Genomic DNA, 15,369 nt, shown 5'->3' on the forward strand with positions numbered 1-15,369 from the left:
AGGATCCCCGAGGGACCCTGGGGATCAGGAAGTCCGCACAGCTGTGCTCAGCACCCCAGTCCTGCAGTAGCAATGGGTGGGGGTTTCCTGGCAGAGGTACCCAAACATCTGTGCGCCTTCCTCTTCCCCTGGCCCGGCTGCACCTGGTCTGAGCCACCTCTAACATCTGCACAGTGATTATAGCGATACCCCAGGTGGGAGAATTATAGAGCCTCCCCCACCCATCCCCATGGCTCAGACCTCCAGCTCCCCCGCCGACCCCTTCCTCCAGAATTAGGATCATTTCTGCCCCTGTCTTTCTAAGGCCACTGTGGGTCCCACAGTCAACCCACAGGTTGGTTGTTTGCCTCCACTTCGTTTCTTGTCACCACCAAAACACGTCTCTCTTCACCAGCACCTTCTCATGCGTGCATGACACATCAGGCTACAACTTCTAGGGGAAATGGATGGAGCAATAGGAACCCTTGACCTTCTCCTTCCAGCCTTGCTTCATAGAAAGCCCTGGCAAAGGAGAAGGACACGCTCTTCCCAGAAAGACCTGGAACTATCTTGCTTCTCCACAGAACTTAAAATAATAAGTTTCACTTCTTCAGTCATTTCAGGATGGCAAAGTCACTAAGAAATCAACCCTCCTGGAAAACGTACCTTTCTCTCTTCCTGGAGTAAATTCCTTGAACCCATTTTAAATTTCTTCTTAAAAATGGTACAGAGATATAGAAAAGGACATTAGTTAGCTAATCCTGACATGGTATAGAAGTGTCTGATCAGGGTTAAAACTTCACAATACAGCATATTCGAACACAGATAATTTACAAAAGGCTATTAGAATTATAAATTTGTTTCTTTTTCTGAAATCAAACACTTGCCAACATATGTTCCTGGTTCCTGATAATGTCAAGATTTAGCTAGTTAATAACAGACATTGGCTGGTCTTTGGGTCCTGCTACATATATAGTATTCTCACAAAAAAATGGTTATGAACAAAGGGCCACCATTTTGGGACATCATGTTTAGAGATTTTTTTAATATTTATTTTTTAGTTGTAGTTGGATACAATGCCTTTACTTCACTTATTTATTTTTATGTGCTGCTGAGGATTGAACCCAGGGTCTTGCACGTGCAAGGCAAGCACTCTGAGCCACAACCCCAGCCCCATGTTTAGAGATTTTTGAGAAGCACAAAGAGCCCCCAGCAGAGTTGGTTACCTAGGCCACGAACTGGACTCTTCTGAGCCCGAGTCTATGGTCACTTCAGCTCACTGCTTTTCTATGGTGTTCTTCTCACAGCAAAACTTGTTCATGGTTTAGGAAATGCAAATTCTAGGCATGAACATTTATACATAAATAGGGTATGATAATGTATTCACTTTGGAGGAGATCTATATAAAAAAAAAACTAACAGAGTCTGCAGTCTTTAATGTATCATCACCTGCTCATGTGGTGGACACATGTGGGGATCTGCTGCAACTCAAGTCCCAGAGGTGGTGACTGCCCTCGTTAGTGCTGCTCCCCGCACATGCAGATGTTCCTCACATTTTCATACGTCAATATGAGGTCCAGCTACAGATGACAGCTCTGGTGCCAAAGGCAGAGGGCTCTTCCTTCGAAATCTAAGTAACTTCTCACAAAGTTCTTTTGCACATGAAGTGAACATATAATGGTGTTAAGGTAAGAGACCAGGCAAAAGGCCTCTGGTGTTTCACTGAATGTCTATTTAAAACCCCGCCTGACTTGTAGACAAACCACAGTAAGTGGAACGCATTTAAAATATCTTGGTGTGCTGGTGGATGTTCTAAGAAAACGGCTGCAAAATGCACAGTGAATGATTTCAAAACTAAACCATCTTCTCCGGCGCTTCCTACTTAAAAATCTCTTTTTTTCATGAATCACCAAGATGCACTGAATATGTGAACGAAAGCATGTTAAATCTGTCACCAAGTGGCTGCCCCGGGCTCCTTTACCCATGTGAGATGAACGCTGCTGCACAAAACAACGGAGAGGAGAAGGCCTGGGCGTGGAGTATCAGACCCGGGTCCCCAGCGACCTCACTGCCCTGCTTCCCACACAGGAATCTGCCCTCTACTGACTTGGCCAGGCCCTTTTGGAAATGCCACATACAACCTTTTTCCTCTTTCCTAACTGTTCAGCATGAATATATTAACAAAATAACAGCCAGACATGAATTGAGATGATTTCCCCTACAGCTTGGTAAAGAAAAAAATTAGGTAAAGTATTTGAATCATGAGGTGCACGTATGATATGCTACATAGAGGTCTTAAAATTGCTACTTTCTTCAAGACAATTTACTAAGTCTTAATATTTAGTTAGAAACAACAACAGAGGAAGTGGCAAAGGCCAAAGGATACTGCTCTTGTGGTTCAGCTCTGATTTAAATCAAAGCACAGCAATGGCCTTTGTTGAAAGCAGTGACTCCAAGCCTTAGAGGGCCACCATACACTTGGGTCACTTGGTTTGATTCAAGATATCTTCAAACGTCATCTTTATTTTAAGACATTTTAACATTCTTCCAAGTGCTCCATTGACCCACATATCAAAACTGCAGAGCTGGGGAGTAATAGTAAGTAATAGTAAGGAATAATTAAGTGAACTCAGTAGTATGTCAAGAAGCTGACATCTGTTTTTACCTTCACCATTAGATGAAGGCAAAAGATGCAGTCCATCCAGCCGTGCAAGCCAGGCATCCAGTGCAGATGTGAACACACCTCTGCAGTTAGAGGTATGTTTTTAAAGAATAGAAAAAGATGCCATCCAATGCCTTCTGGTCTAAATGATCAGTATCTGGGGTCTGGCTTAGAAAATAGGCAGGGATACTAGGAGAAATCACTTCCCTACTAATGCTCGTGAATTCTGGATTCCAGAGGATTTCAAGTTCAAGATCCCACCAGGAAACCAAGGCAGGGCAACTCACACAGTCTTTCAAATAGTGCTAAATGGCTTTAGGTCTCTTCTTTGTATGTTCATAATAGGACTTGATGAAATTATCAGGAATCTAAACTTTCTCGTTTCCTGAAAATCATATAATAAATCCAGGTTCTCACCTGACTTCTCACAATGAAACAATGATCCTTCTGGGTGGAGAAGCTCCGTAAACACTTTAGGCACCCAACCTCTGAACTGGGGCTCAAATCTACATGGGCAGAGAGGCTCTGTACGGAGCAGCAGCAGAGACCGAGGCCACACATTGTCCCCTTTTCACATCCAGGCGTCCTTCTTGCAGCCTTTATTTACAGGCACACACATGCGACACATGTACACACACACACACACACACACACACACACGCCTTCCACACCGATCTCTTTCACCTTAATACACTCCACCTTTTTGATGTACTTTCCTGGTGTTAGGAAATTGTCCTAAAATCAACACCAGCTTTTCTTGTCTAGGGTACTGCTTAAGGGAGCATCCGATCGTTCTGGGCCTCAGTTTTATCAACTCTGAGGATGATGACCACCTACAGGCACAGCAGGGCCGAATCCCCAAGTCAGCCAGGAGCATACCTGGGAATGAATCCCTGGGCTTATCCTGCTGTTTTTGCTGTGTTGGCCACATTCTTCTAGTTCAGTGTAGGGGGACAAGTCTGCTTCCCCCATACATTCTGGTTAATCGAGGTTTGACTGCTCCTTGGCAAAACCCAGGTGAAATTAATCAGTAGAACTAGCATTCTTTCACCAACACCGATTTGGATATTTAGTCCTTGATCTTTTCATCATCACACAAGCAGAGACTTTATTTTAAAACTCAATCAGAAATGTCATTAACCTCAAAAAGTTAAGGACAAAACTTCACACTTTTTTTCTTGTGTAAGTTAAGAAGGGAACTATGAATATTATGGGACTCAACCCTGATGATCCAAGGTCACTATGAATACTCGCTTCACTGAAGTCTTCAATAAAGGACTAAGGATAGTTACTTTAGATTGATTCTCTATGACATGGACAAAACTTCTTCCAAGCTACAGTCTTCCTATGATGACTGAGCTGTTGACCAACCCTTCTTAGAATCACAACACTAGCTCCAACCACAGAACTAGAGTTTGTCCTCTTAGATATCAACAAAGTAACCTGATTGCCTGACAGCTCCTACTCTTCAAAGTCTAGACCAAAACTATGGAAAACAACATGGATCCTCTGGGCTGTTGATGGTTTAACCAAGAGATCCGCCTGTTGTTAATCCAAGAAGTTTCACTGTCTAGGAAAACATTAGAGTCACTCAGAGAAACAAAGTGCTTTACCCTGTCCAACAGCAAAGGGACAGCAACTGCACAGACAAGTGTCCCCTCCACTGAGTGCCAACTATGGGATGGGTAGGAGAACAGAAACAGGCCAGAGATTCATATAGCCTGATGGGCACCCAGGTGTGGGACACGTAGGTAGGTGTTCAGGCATCCCCGGCTATCTGAAACTAATGGGTTCAAGGTTTGGACAGTGACCTCAGATAACACGGCCACCAGCCACCACATGTTTGGTTCCTGAGGGTTGGATAAAGAACATGAATGAAGAACGAGGGACAACCGCCCTATCTCCAGAAATACGTATCTAAAACCGTCCTGTGGCAAAGGTTCTGAAGGCCAGGAGGGGACGATGGAGGGATTGTGAACTGGGGGACAGCAGAGGCCTCCCTGGAAAATGATAACTGAGCTGAGAGGGAGCTTAAGGGGTGACGACTGCTTGGCTAGACCCAGTGGAGGGAGGGGATTCTCAGGAGAGAGGAGGGCAATTAGGAAGGCCCAGAGGCCAGGGCCACCGTGAGCATTTAAGGACTTGAGGGCAGGCCAGAGTGACTGTCCCAAATCACAGCTTGCTGCTCCTCTGGGTGAGGGTCTAGGTCCTTATACTAAGCTGAAGCCACTCAAGGAATTTCAGGTGGGGAGTGACAAGGTTGGTGTGATTTGAAAGAACTGCTCCAGCTCTTGAGGAAGAAGGGGTGAGAGGGAGCCCTCAAGACACTGGTGGAGGAGGAGGACATCCTCAAGGACCGTAGGTGGGAAGGAGCAGGAACTCTGCCTGGTGACCCGAACCCTACCTGGGCCTACTCAGCACCCCAACCCAGAGGCAGTCACTGCTACCTCAAGAATGAGGGGACTGACTGACGGTCATTAGAGATGGGTGCTGCCTGTCACAAGCCTCGAGAGAGGATGGAAACAAGTGCAGCATGTGATCCTTGGGGGTCTTCCCTACCCAATAAAGGGCCAACACAGAATTAAAGGGGACAGTGTCAGGGGAACTCCTCTTCCCACTGCAAAATCATAGAGTTTGTTTAAAACTGCTGTATGTTTTGAAGTCAGTTGTTTGGGGATTCACTTTGCACTTTTACAACTCATAGAAGTCAAGTTTGACTCCAAAAAAAGTATTAAACACAAATGGGACTCCTGACTGGAAAGGGACTATCTCAACTTCTCCACTTCAACCACATTACCATCTTGCCCAGGAAACTGAGGCCCGGAAAGATTAAATGATAGCCTCTCAGCCCAGTTAGTTTTAAGGGAATAGGTTTGTATTTACAACATCCAGATTACTTTCAGTTAACTATGTCCTGGATATTAAAGACTGTGAAAGAGATTTTTCGTTTCACTGTACAATGAAGAAATCCACACATTCTGGTGATTTTTATTTTTTTGGTACTGAGGACTGAACTCAGAAGCACTGAACCACTAAGCCATATCCCCAGCCCTTGTTTTATATTTTATTTCGAGATAGGGTCTCATTAAGTTGCTTAGGGTCTCAGTAAGTTGTGGAGGTTGATGTTGAACTTGTTATCCTTTGGCCTCAGCCTTCTGAGCTGCTGGAATAACAGGCATGCATCACGAGGCCCAGCCTGGTGATTTTTTTTTTTTTTTAACCACACAGATTAAATAAAAATACTGCAGTATTTTACCAAGGTGTTCTGGGGTTTAAGAATTTACGTGGTGGAGTCATGAAATTACCATAATGGAATAAAAAATAACCAAAGAAGATATTTAAAAATAGCTGAGGGATACATGTATACATAGAATAACATTTAAGATCTGTTATTCTAATATATGTAATTATGCCTCAATTTTTTTAATTAAAAGAGTGAAAGATGTCCAAAGTCTTGTATTTTTTTATTCTATTGCTTGAAGCCCTAATCTCATCGGGCTTTAGAAAGGTATCAGATACACGTGTTTTAAATCCCATCACTTCCATATTCTGCTTGGATAACTAAGAACTGTTCTTAGATATAATCATTTTAAAAATACTATGATGGCCAGGCATGGTGGTGCACACCTATTATCCCACTAACTCAGAAGGCTGAGGCAGGAGGATTGCAAGTTATAGGTCAGCCAAGACCACTTAGTGAGAACCTGCCTCAAATCAAATGGGGATGTCGCTGGGGAGGCAGAGGAAGAGTACCCCTGGGTACAGAGGGGGCAGAGAAACTTATGAAACTAGGATACTTCAATCCTCTTTTTTAGACTGGACATCTCAGTCCAAATTAGAATGCACTAATAGAACTATCATCTTCATTTCTTTAAATATATACAAGTAAATCTCAGCCAAGTTATAAAATAATCCTTAGAATGATTTAGTAATTACTTTCTAGGAAGTGTAAATTAATAGATACCAATAAAGTAGTCAAAGAATCCATTTCTAGTGGCAATTCAAACCAAATCACAATTTATTAAAATGACCAGTTCAAAGTTTTTTTGAAAACTGCTGACACATGTATAATGGATGCTGGATGTGAATGAGAATCCTGGAGATTGGAATTTCTGCAAAGGATAGTTACTTCAAAAACGGAATGATCTACTATTTGAAGGCCTTTAGGATTTGTTAACAGAAGGTTAAACACACACACACACACACACACACACATAATTCAACTTAACAGGGTGCATTATACATGGCAAAAACAGTTTTCACAGACTCTGCCATGGTTTTGATCAAAAAGCTAAATAACCTCAATTTGAACTGGCCATGGGCAAGAGTAATCTTGAACTAAAAATGAATTTAAAGCAACAATTTCAAAGTTTGGAAACTCTACTGATATAAAACCAAACAGGACAAAATGCACCCTCTGCCCCTTCATAACTAGGTGATTTCAAGGTGCACTTTGGTCCAACCTCGGTTTTCTCCTTTCATCACTTAACATTCTATTTTAATGTGTAGTGCCCTGTACTTCCTGTTACTACATCTTGATATTCAACTGCAAATCATGACTCATTCTTAAATCATAGAGAAACTCATCAAAATCCCAAATTTCACAGCACATAGGAACTCAGTCTTTCAAGAGGGCAGCATTCTTAAAACATGACTTGAGCCGCAGAGGACGAGAAAACACTGGACAAGACCACGTAGAAATTATGTAAATCCATCGTTGAGTCAACACATTTATGAGATCAATAAATACAAGCTTTATGTGTGGTAATTTCAGTCTCAGTACTCCTTACTAAAATGTGTTACATGATAGGTTAAGTGAAAATAAATAACAAACAGTATGTAAAGTGTGATTTCAAATAAAAAATTTTATGTGAACACATGTTCATGTGTGTATACACATACACACACACACACACACACATGCATGCATTTTTAAAGACTGGAAAATACACAGCAAAATGTTAAAAGGAGGATTATGTTAGATGTTTGTTTATTTTTTCTCATGGTGGTTTTCTTATTTTCCTAAGATAATTTGTGCTAATATTTTTCACAACAGGAAAAAATAACTAACCTTCAGAAAATACCTTTAGGCTAGCATGATCCCAAGTAGGGCTATAAATCAATCTATAAAGAGGAATTATGAACATCAGAGACATAAAAATCTTTTGCCTAAAACATACAAGAAAACCTGCCAAGAGTTGGGTCCTTCATGCAAATCGCCCATGCCACTCAGGGGCAGGTGTAAAGGCAGGTCCCTCAGGAGGGCATCAGAAACCAGTCCCCAGGGCAAAAGGAAAATGGACTGAGAAAATTTTTTTAAGATGTGATAAGGAACCCCAGATCTAGGAAACATGGAGATGACTATGTCATTCCCTAGGCCTGAAACAAAGCAAAGCTTGCAATGAGTAACCAGTATCTCACTCTAGAAAAAAAAATTACTCCAGGAAGCCACATCCTTGGATAAATGTTCATTAAATATTTTGAGTTTGTCAATAGGTTTATAACATTTCAAAGCACCATATCAATCTTCTGAATCAGTTATATAAATGTAATTGGGTGGCACCGAATGCACAAAATCCGATATCTGACAGCTGAGCAGGAATATTTTAATTTATATACACTGCCTGGAAGTCCTTTAAAACCAATTGCAGGAAGAGAGTCAAGTTCCAAAAAGTTATTACAAATATAAATTTTAACATATGATCTCAGAGTTACATTTACTGTATATTAGCAGTTGTGAATTATTTAATTTCTTATAAAATAAAAAAGAGATTTTATAATAAATGTTTAGGCAGTTTCAAAATTCAAATGGGGCTGAAAAATCACTGCTTCCCCGACCTGGGCTGCCACTATTCTAAAAAGCATTGGTACCAAGTGCGTGGAGATGCTGAGCTCATTGAATCTCAGAAGTAACCCAACTCAACTCACAGTGTGTACATAGTCACAATGTCACCATGTGCAAGTCACTCTACTTCACACGACCGACAGAAAATTCATGAATAGCATGCTACATATCTAACAACAACAAAAAAAAAATACAACTGACCACTTTCAAATGCCCTAGTTGTTGAATGAATGTGTATGAATTTTATCATCACCATCATTTTTAAGGGAAATAAGAGTTTCTCAATCTGGGCATTACTGACATTGGGGCAAGGAAATCCTTTTGTAGGGACTTTTCTGGGCATTGCTTGAAGACTGGCAGCATCCCTGGCCTCTGCCCACTAGATGCCAGTAGCACCCCCTCTGGTTATGACAACCCAAAATGTCTCCTGGGAGGCAAAATGAGTTCTGGTTGAAAACCACAGATATAAGTGAAACTTACACATTCCCAATAACAATTTGCTGGAATGAGGAGCTCTAATTATCTCCTTTTTATTCAAAGGAGAGGTATATACAACCTCCAGTCTTAGGGAACTCTCATGAAGAACGATGCAAACTTTTGAAAGCCTTTTTTTCACCTATGATAATATAATATTATACATTTTTCACCTATGATCAATGTTGTCACCCTACTCACAGCTCCAAGACAGCAATTTATTGAGCACCTACTCTGCCAGGCATGGTACGAGGGACATCCTATACTGATGTCCACTGACTCAGCCTGGTCCCACTGGCTAGGCTGCTTTTAGGGCCGGCTTGTCAGGTAACAGAAACACCAACACCTTAAAAACCCTCAAGAGAGGGCAATGTGTCCTTGTCAATGGAGGGGCCCCATGTTCCAATGGGGTGCTTTGAAATTCTTTGTCCTTTTTAGTAACCCTACACATTTCTAGACAACATTTAGAGGCTTAAAAAAGAAAAAAGGCCAGAAGGCCTCTGCTATATTTGGCCTAGAATGGCCATGGCTTTTCATGCTCAGGGGGTTTTGCAGGCGGGATCCTTACTGGAAACTCTTAAGAACACTGATGGACACTTTCCTTAGCTGACCCACATGCCCTCCTAATACAATTTGTAATTTTATAATCCTCATAAATTCAAACTCATACTGACCTTTTCCAAATAAATGTGTGCCACAGACCCAGACAGAAAAGGAGAGAGATCAGAGGGTATTTTGTTGGGCTATAAGGCTCAGAAATCGATTTAAGCTCATTAATAGATGCTCGGAACATGCTGGGTTTCTCAGACCCCCAGCTCCCAACAAAGCCCAAGCACAGATGGGAGAGGATGGGTGTGTGTGAGCTGCATGGGCAACAACCACAACACACACACACACACACACACACACACACACACAGAAGAAAAACCTATAAATTTAAGACCCAAAATGGCCAAAGTGACTTCACAGTTTTTCAGACACTGCCCTGAAAAGGCTCACGGGGGCAGAAAAGGCACCTCTAAGTAAATAAGGCAGTAACTTGTCTCTGTCTCCAGAACTGGGCTCCCCAGGCTGACAGTCGCTGCACAAAACCCCTCCTGTGTGGAGCAGCGGAAACTCCTAATGAGATTAGTTGGTGTGTGTGCAGACATTACTTAGCAATGACTAAAGGGGCTCTCTCTTCCTGCAGCAGCCAGTGGAAAATTCAGGGAACTTTTTCCCCCTGCAGCAGCAGAATCCCTTTAACCCTCTCCCTAGCCAACTCCAAAAACAACTCGGCCTCCCCCAGTCTGCCCCCACCCTGGGCTGGGAGATTGGAGGGGAGTTAAAGACCCACCAGGGGCTTTCAAAGACGGGAGGGCCGGAGGGGGCTGGCGGGGAAGGGGCGGGGGACCCTCCAACACTACAAAGGAAACTGTAAAAGGCACAAATACATAAACCTGAGAAGGAGCAAACCACAGTTTCTTTGTGAGCTCCTCTAGTGAGTCATTTTCAAGATGCTGTCTGCTGCCAGTTTCAAAGCGGAAGCGCATGGCAATTAGTCTTGCCGTTTCCAGACAAGCCAGAAACTCTCCCGACACTCGTTTTTTTTTTTTTAAAAGCCCCTTTTGCAGTTTCTGAAATAGCATTTCTTGCTCCCACCCCCACTCGCAGCCTAACTGCAGCTTGTCCCCAGGATGACTGGGTTCAGAAAACAACAAAACCGAGATCTTTTATTTTTTTCTTTTTTAACCCTCCACATTTTAATCCACCCTCCAAAAGAAAAGTTACAGTAACATCACAGGCCAGCATTCGGTAAGAGGCTAAAGAGCTGGGAGCGCCCAGATCATCTCTTGCAGGGTCCATCTCCCAGACCGGGCCCAGCAGACTCCACGGGCTTTTCGATGTCCGACTGATACGGTGTGAGCCTGGGGCGGTGACCTGGGCGGGGGTCACCTGCCCAGCGAGAGTGGACGCACCCCCCAGCCCCACATCTTCGCTGTCCATGTCCTCCACCTCCCTCTCCACTCGTGTCCCCTTCTCTGAATCCAAGCACCGGTGCCCTCTGCCCACCCGGAGGGGAGCCCGACCGCAGCCCCAGCTGGAAGGTCAACGACGGTCCAGCCTACAGGCACGCAGCCTACTCCAGTCACGGTTTCTTCATTTCAGGGACCTGAAGTCTCGCCGTCCCCAACTCCGCCCGCCGCCTGCAGCGGTGCCCTAGTTTGCACGCCCCACTCTGGGCTCGCAGCGCAGCCCCAGGGCTGGGAGACACGGGCGCAGGGTCCCCCGCCGGCCCTGGCCCAGCGCTCAAGCTCCGGCGGTGGCGGTGGCGGCGGTGGCGCGGGCGCAGCAGCATCCTGGCAGCGCCCCCTCCCGCAGCTGGCCCCCTCCCGCGCGGACTCACTCCCACCCACCTACCCACCCTGGCCCACAGCCCACTCCGTGGCGCCCACCGCCCCACCCCCCACCCAACCAAAGAAAAGAAGAGTGGAAAAAACACCCCAAATGAAACTTTGCAAGTGTCCCAGCAACAGGCAGAAGCCCTGTTACCTACCCAGATGTGGGGGAGCTTTCAAGATCCTTCTCCGGGGGAATTTCTAGGAGGACCCGGGCGAAAGCCCCCGACTTTCCATGCTGACAGGCGTCTGCAGACGGTCTGTTGCTCTTGTAATGAGATCCTGATTTTTTTCCCCCTTTTTTTTTTTTTCTTTCTCTCGCTCCTCTTTCTTTTTTTTTCCCCCTCTGGTGTGTGTGAGAGCAGGAAGTTGGAGCAGTCAGGCCGAGCCGGCTCACTTCCTTTACTGCATTATTCCCCAGGCGGTGTGCAGTCTGTGTAAACAGGCTTTTCCGCCCCGCGCCGCGCGCCCGGGCCGCGGCTGTGAGCCGGGGCTGCCCGCCGAGGCCCGCGCATACTCCGCCGTCCCGGGCCCCGCGCGCCCGCCCGCACGCCCGCACGCCCCGCGCGCCCCCGCCAGCCGCCCTCCCCGCTTCCTGCTCGGCCACCCCAGGGGAGGAGCCTCCAGACCCGAGTGGCCGCAGCCCCTCCCCACCGGCCAGGGGGGCTCGGCCAGCCACCCGCAGCTACCCCGGACGCACCGGGCGCTGACTCCACGCAGCGGCAGAAACGGGGGTCCCTCCTCTCCCCGGGGGGGCGGGGGTCTCTGCCCTGCTGCTGCATGGGGGCACCACTGTGGGGTCGTGTCCTGCTGGCCTGGGAGCGGAGGCCCACTGTGGGGAGGCCTCTGGACTCGCTATTTTATGACAGCTAGAAGAGTTGGGGGGCAAGAGTGGGGTTCAGGGTTTGGTTGCTCTGGGCAAAGGGCTGTTTTTATTGTGGGCCAGGCATGATTGTTTAGGATGAGAAGATACAGGATGTACAGAAAGGGAGGCAGTTTTTGTCTTGGGATAGACAGTGTTCTTGTCTGGGGTTTAATTTTTTTTTAAAAAAAAAAAAAAGGAAAAAGAAAGCCAGCCTCTAAGTGTGTGTGTGTGGAGGGGCCAATTTGGGGGAAAAGTTGAAAAGCTATAAACTTTAAGCGACGATTCTCCAGTCAGAAAACTTTTTTTGGCAATTCACTATGCAGTCCCAAACTTCCCTGCCTGCTCCAGGTGGTAAAGAGCAGTGACCACTGGGCCCCAATGACTGAAGCATCTGAAGGAGCCTCTGTGGCCCCAGGACTAGAGTCCCACCAGTGAGGGCCCAGGCTAGGCTCTGAGTAGAGAAGGCTTCTGCACTGCCCTGAGCCTATGACTAAGGAAGAAGGATGCCGGTTGAAGAGTCCCTCACCCCCACCCCTAAGCTCCAACCCCAACTGCAAACCTTCCAGAACCTTCTAGTCCCATGCCTGTACTCCCTGGCGGTGCAGAGCAATGGTTTCCAAGCACCACTGTGCCACAGCTTGACCTGGGGGCTCGTTAAAACACTGGTTGCTGGGCCTCACCCTGGAAGTCCCTGATTCTGTGTGTCTGGGGTGTTTCTGGCTAACATTCGAGTCACCTGGGGAGTGCTTTGAAAACCATCCAACAAGGTACTCAACCCAGACCAATTAAACCAAGTGCTCTGAGGGCAGGGCTTGAGTCCTTTCAAAAGGACCACATTCTAACATTTCCTCCACATTTTTGTTTCTATTTTTGCAACCTCTCTGAAAAATTACTTATTTACAAGCTCTCACTACTACTAAGTGTGAGCTTCTAAAAAACAGTCCTGTATTGTCACAGAAGTTATTACTACCCCCACCCTGAAGTACCTATCAGAGTATCTAAGAGGTCCAACATTTTTGCTTTGTGACTGATGCAGATAACCTCTTGGGTGGGACAAAGTTCCCCATACCTCTGAAAAGGCAGGAGAACATTTTGGAGAGTGGGGGTGGGAAGTCAAGGTAGGAGAGTACAGTGGGGGAGAAGGTGTGGGAAAGAGGACTGTTTATCAACCCCTGATTCTCCACAGCTAATTTTCCACTTTGGGGATTATCGTTTTAAATCCCTAGTTGGCTTCTCCTGTCACTCAGCAGAATTCATACTGTGTTCCTATATGATCCAGCTGTCTGTGGACTGAGAGAATATAAACTTATTATTCTTCTCAGAAACACACACACACACACACACACAATTAAGAACCCATGTTGCTTTATTTTAGAAAGTAAATGCCTGAAAGAAACCAGTCTGAAACAACTACTTATCATAGGATTCCAACTATATGGTAGTCTGGGAAAGGCATAATCTATGGAGACAGAAAAAAGATCAGTGGTTGCCAGGGGTGTGGGGTGAGGGAGAAAGGAACAGGCTGAGTGCAGGATCTTAGGGCGTTGAAACTACTCCATGTGACACTGTAATGAGGGATACATGTTATTACACATTTGTCAGAACTCACAGACTGTATATCAGGAGTGAACCCTAAGATGGATTTCGTGGACTTTGGGTGATAATGTGCCAACGTATACGTTTATTATTGGTAACAAATGGTTGGGAATGTTAATAATGGGAGAGGCTATTTATTTGTGGGGCAGTGGGAAATCTTTGTGCCTTCTGCTGAGATTTGTTGTGAATCTAATGATGCTTTAAAAAAAATAAAATCAAGACTTGGGAGGGTGAGGCAGGAGGATCAAAAGTTCAAGGCCAGTCAGGGCAATTTAGCAAGCTCCTGTCTCAAAACAAAAAATTAAGAAGAGCTGGGAAAGTGGCTCAGTAGTTAAACTGCCCCTAGGTTCAATCCCCAGTGCCACAAAAATAAATAAATAATAAAACTCTGAATTTTTGAAAGAATATGCCAAACTTGAAATAGATCTTAAGTTGGTGGCTTATGTGCTTTTTATTTTATTTTTGCCCCAATAAATCTTTGTAGAACCCTAATATGTAAGGAAGCAGAGATGCACATATTTTCATCAAACAACTTAATTGTCATGAAGAATTGCCTCTGTGGCTAAAGCATTTCTGAAACACTTTGGGGGCAGCCATAGAGTTTCATGCCCATAGGAAGTTTCTCTGATATTCTGGATAATCTGTACCATTACTCCCAGCTCTTCATATAAATGAATAATTCAGAGCCAACTCCAGTCTTTCTCGAAGCCCAAGGAATAGCTTGTGCTTTCAGGTGTCTTCAGTTTCTGTCCTCTGCATTCTAAGAGAAAACTGCTGTTCGTTTCCATGATTTCCTTCCCATAATCAAAAAGCAGACAAGAAGTGTGGAATCTTGTATGGCATGATCCACACTCTTCTGCTTTGTTGTAGAACAGTCAGGGGTTAGGATTATGTGGGTTATGAGTCAGATTTCTTCAGGAGCCCTTTATAACAGGCGGTAGAGCCTAACATCATACATTTCTGCAGTCAAGAGAGGCGCTCTCAGTTTTGATGAGAACAGCTGAGAGTTCACCAGAGATGATCCACAAAATCTGAGTGATGAGAAATCAGAGTGGGTGTACCCAGGACAGGGTGTGTACACTAACCCTGAGGATGAAGAGTGTTAGACGGTTGGATCTCAAAAGAAAATCAAAGCCCTGGTTACAAAAGAAGGGGTGTATTAGTCAGCTTATGCTGAGATCACACTGTGTGACAAACAACTCCAAGACCTAGTAGTGTGTACTTGAAGAAAAGCTGAATCTCTGAGGAGAGTCCCAGGTGGTTAATTGGGACTAAATTCAGAATGAAGTCCGGTAGCCACTGCTGACTGGGAATCATTCATGTACTCTCTATTCCTGGAGGGACCAAGACCTGAACCTTTAGGCCCTGGCAGTTCTTGTTTCAAATGCTAAGATGAACATCTTCCCAAAAGTCTCATTTTGCTCCCTGGACCTGACCAACGAACTATGACCTACAGTCATAGGTAAACGTCAGCCTGTCAGGAACGGGCATGGTTGCATCCCACATTTGCATGAGTAGACCAGAGTGAGAAATGGGTGGGAAATTCCTCTACACAAGCCAGGCCCTCTCT

At 45.1% G+C, this 15,369-nt stretch overlaps 1 protein-coding gene across 1 annotated transcript in view; it reads right to left on the reverse strand.

Annotated features, from left to right (window-relative positions):
- The window catches only part of Elk3 (ETS transcription factor ELK3), a 64,379-nt gene extending 52,509 nt beyond the window's left edge, over nucleotides 1-11,870 (reverse strand). The window contains exon 1 of the mRNA XM_046419282.2: nucleotides 11,497-11,870. The gene's annotated coding sequence lies outside the window, so the exon portion shown is untranslated. The remainder of the gene's footprint in view (nucleotides 1-11,496) is intronic.
- Between the last annotated feature and the right edge of the window lie 3,499 nt (nucleotides 11,871-15,369).

This window comes from Marmota monax, unplaced genomic scaffold (genome assembly GCF_021218885.2).
Source record: "Marmota monax isolate L192 unplaced genomic scaffold, Marmota_monax_Labrador192_F-V1.1 WCK01_AAM20220418_F8-fsc00036, whole genome shotgun sequence".
NCBI classification, from domain to species: domain Eukaryota; kingdom Metazoa; phylum Chordata; class Mammalia; order Rodentia; family Sciuridae; genus Marmota; species Marmota monax.